Here is a 4741-nt window from a genome sequence, read left to right as displayed (position 1 = left end):
ATTCACCAAGTGAAACATTTTACCAGATACATTGAACCTAGACATGCACATGAAAACGTGTTACAAGATCGAGGCACATCTAACCATTTTTGCATTGGGAAGTGAACTAGGAGATTGTGTATGACTACAAGGTCAATCTAACCAATGAGATATTTTGTTTAGTCATTCATTCAAAGAATATTTTTGTAAGATCAAAGCAATGAATTAGATCACCATTGTAAGAGATTTATTTATACAACATGATTCTAAGGTTAGATATAACATATGCAACAAGAGATGTGAGATAACAGTGTGTATGCATGAAGGAAGACTGTTACAGAGACACAGAGAGGTCACCGAGAAGGTTATCAGTGAACAGTCGAAGAACGGAGTAAATAGAAGGGTTTACTGAGTTTCATTATGGGTTACCGAGGTATGCTACAAGCTAGGTAATCTTATTCAGAGCACATAAAATCTGCTTTAGAATTTCAGATGTAAAACTGCATATATTTGTAATGATTTTATTGTAATATTTTGAAGTTGTAAGAGAAACCTTTAACAGGGTAAAAGACTCTAACCAAGTCTATAAATTGTAAATCCTTTAACCAGGTGCTACACTTATATAGTGTTGTAAAAATCCTTTAGTAAGGTAGATCTAATTGATCTTGATACTCCTAACAGGGTAAGCTATTAGAAATAGCTAAATGTAGCTCTAACCGAGCATTCTTTATTATTGCAGTAGTGAAGTTGTGGGTGCCATCCCCACCACAGTTTTTCTCTCTAACCAAGAGTTTCTGCGTGACCAAAATATATGTGTTATGGAGTGAATCATGTATGATTGTTATCTGTTGATTTTAGTTTTATTTTATGTTACTGCACTATTAATTTTATGCACAATAGTAAGGTTATTATCAGGGAAAAGTTTTGAAGTACTGATTCACCCCTCCCCTCTCAGTACATTAGCTTTCTATATTGGGCCTAAAAATTGGTATCAGAGCTTGAATCTTGGAAAAGGGTTTAACTACCTAAAGAGAAAGATCTTAGCAATGGAAGGCTACAAACAATCTAGGAGGATTGTGCATCTTCAAGAAGAGCTGGATAATGCAAATAAAGTGATTGCAGACATGCAGAGGCAAATGCAAAAATCTTTTAAAGTAAGGAGAAGATTATTTGATGACTTGTAGGATTCCCAAGAGCTAGTGGAACAAATCAAGACATCATGTGAGAACAGTAAATCTGAAGAGACTGAAGAAATGATTGGAATGTTGAAAGAAAAGAACAAAGCATTGGCTGATCAACTAAAAGCAATGAAAAGAGAACATGAACATTTTAGTACACAAATGACTGAAAATATAGATGCATTAAGGATAGCTGAGGATAAAACAAGAGAATTACAAACAGAGAAACAACAACTTGAAGATCTAGTATCTGATAAGGATGATGAAATCATAAGGTTAACTGGTATTCAACAAAATCTGACAGATCAACTAGGTTATGCACATCATGAAGCAATTCTGAAGAATGATGAAAATCAATCATTGAAACTTGAAGTATCAAGGTTGACTGGTGAACTTGAAATAGAGAAGAAATCCAAAGAATCATTGGAGAAAAGTTATGAAGCATCAAAGATGTTGGATGAGCAACTGAATACAAGAAGACTCTACAAAGATGGAGGACTCGGTTACAAAAAAAAAGACTCTACCGAGAAAGGAATTCAGACTACCGAGAGAGGAGAATCATCAAAACAAGATGGAAAAAGGAATAACATCAAAAGGAAGAAGCCTATTTGCTACTACTGTGGAAATCAACGTCATACTGCCAACATATGCTAGATCAGAAAAGGTAAGCAATCAAATATCTCTAAGTCCAATGGATATTGTTACAATTGCAATAAATATGGTCACACACCTAATCAATGTAGGACAAAGTCTATTAACAACTATCAGAAGGCAAAATTCAAAGGGTTTTGTAAAAACTGCAATAAATATGGGCATAGTACCGAGAAGTACTGGTTTAAGCAAAAGAACTACATGGAGTATCCACACCGAGCAAACACTAGAGGTTACCGAACTCACATAGGTCCTTACCGACAATATGCAGTAGTACCATGGGATTACAATACAAGGATATGGTGTGAATGTTGTGGAAGATATGGACATATAAGTGCCAACTATTTTATAAGGTTTGGAATGAACAACCAGAGATCATGGAGAAATCTCGGTATGGCATGTTTTCATTGTCACAAAGCTGGACATTTAGCTGGAGATTGCAGAGATCAACCAAGAAAAGACACTGATGAGATAAAATAAAAATTCAAGATGATTTGGAAAAAGAAAGAAATTATGTCTGATGAAGAAAGCACCTTACCTACCGAGTTAGGTGCACCTATTTCAAATTAGTCAATGAAAGGTATGAAGGGACTGCATTCTTTAAAAGTTAAATCATAACAATTCCTATTCTATTATGTACAAAATTCAAAATTTGCATAGTTAAGATGCAATTAGTCAGTTTATATACTATACAGGAAACCTGTCAAGTCGGTGTATACATGAAACTTGTCAAGTCAGTTAATAAAGCAAAGTTGGGTACTCGGTGAAAATAGAAAATGGAGTAAATCAGTAAAAGGTGAACCGAGTGCATTTAATATCTTGACCTAACTTGCACGGAGCCCGATAAGGTATTTTTGAGTACTTAAAAGTGTTTTCATGGTCATTTTCATTCACCCAAGTTTTTGAGAAGAAGAACAGAGCGAATCAAAGAGATCAAACTTCATTCAGAGTGAATTTCAAGGTATTTACGTCAATCTATTCACACTGTTTAGCTGGTTTCCGATCTAGTCAAATTGCTATTGTCTACCGAGTGTGAAGAGTCAGTTACTTGTAAACCTTAAGGATAACTTGTCAAATCTTACCCGAAATCTACCATGGCACCCAAGATCCAAGACCCTATAGTTGTCCATAATGTGGAGAAGCCCTCGCTGAAATATTCCCTAACTCCTAAAGTTGCCTCAGAACCGATTGATAAAACTGCATTTTCACTCATCCCAGATCAAGTTTTGTTAGTAGAAGATGTCAGATTCTTTACCAAATGCCGTGTTGAGGAACTCAGTCATGTAGAGATTAGTGACACATATGATGAACTGTGAACTGATGGCAAACTGGGTAGCAAATTCGAGCATATCAAAATCAAGGGATTAACTGAAGCCCTAGTCTATCCTCGTGTGTTCAAACCCCAGTGGGTTAAGTTTGTATTGAGCAAAGTACATGATGATTTCATGTGGCTACAAGAGAAACCGTTCAAGATCATGAAGGAAGTCATTCACCTGATCACCAGATATCCCATCTAGGATCATGCTCATGCACAGAAAATGATATCACAAAAGGAGCTAATCAGTCTAACTAGAGTATAATCCAATTACTGAGGACTGAAATTGAATAATGTCACTGATGCTGAACTAAAATTTGCAATCAGAGTTATTGGTTGCTATTTCTTCCAATCTGCAAGGGAAAACAATGTACCATGTGTTGCAGTGGACCTAGCCTACAAAATAGTGAAGAAGGGAATGAAAGTAGACTTATGTGAAGTGCTACTAAAGAACTTGTTTGAGAACCTGAACACAATAAGGAAGCTAAAGAAGAACAACTCAGAAAACACACTGAAGTTCGGTTCACTACTTGTATGTATGTTTTTCTATTTTGAGAAATTCTTTCCCTCAGTCGGTAAAGTAGTATGGGAGCTACACCGACCTATCACCCATTAGATCAATGACTACATCAAGAAGCTAGGAGATAACTTTAATGATATCATGGATGATTACTTTAGCAAATTCTAAGAGAAAATGGACAACAGGTACAGGATCCCACCACAGCTAGTCAAAAAATACAAAGACAATATATGTTTTGTAGTCAACACTGATTATTGTTATGTAAATGTTGTTGAACCGAGGACTCAATCATTGCAACCAATGGGTTATGAGATTGATTATGATATCACACAATAACAAATTGATGCCTATCTATCATTGCCAAGGCATGCAACTGAACTAAGGTATGGAACCTATGAAGAGGTGAAGGAGAAAGTAAAAATGAGAATTGTAGTACCTAAGGCTACAAGAAAAGCTACAAAGATGATAAAGGCTTTATCTGAGAAATTTGGAGAAGGATCCTCCTCTACACCTGTCAAAGGCAATCTTTCCATTACCGAAGAGGAGACAGAAGCTCAAGAGGCTGCAATAACATTGAGCACAGAGTTGCTAGAGAGAAAAATTCTGAAAAGAAAGAAACAGGACATCACAAAGGCCCTATCGACTCCACCAACAAAGAGACCCAACACCAGAGCATCAGTTGCATCACCGAGCAAGAAACAAAAGACTGTTGTCATTCCTAAGGTAACTAAGACTTACAAGAAATCAACTCAGAGACTCATTTTGGCAAAAGAGTTGAGTGATATAGAGTCTGATGATGTAAACAAATTCCAGATTGTGAAAAGCAAAAAGGTAAACATTCACAGTGTTGAAAACTTTTGTGCCAATCTCAAAGAATACGGTGGATTTGTAGGATTCAGATATGTTAAGTATGAGACTAGGAATAATGATGAGAGATGAGAGATTGAAGAAGCTATCATATGTACACTTCTGAAGTTTCGGTTAGCACCATTAGAACTAGCAAAGTCACTTCTGAGTGAACTCTACTCACATATTGATAACAAATGGAAATATGCAATGGATTCAAAGAGACAAATAAGAGAAAGAAGTCTAGTCCAT

This window comes from Cryptomeria japonica, chromosome 3 (genome assembly GCF_030272615.1).
Source record: "Cryptomeria japonica chromosome 3, Sugi_1.0, whole genome shotgun sequence".
NCBI lineage: Eukaryota > Viridiplantae > Streptophyta > Pinopsida > Cupressales > Cupressaceae > Cryptomeria > Cryptomeria japonica.
The sequence above is the reverse complement of the archived record's forward strand: the minus strand, read 5'-3'. Positions refer to the sequence as shown.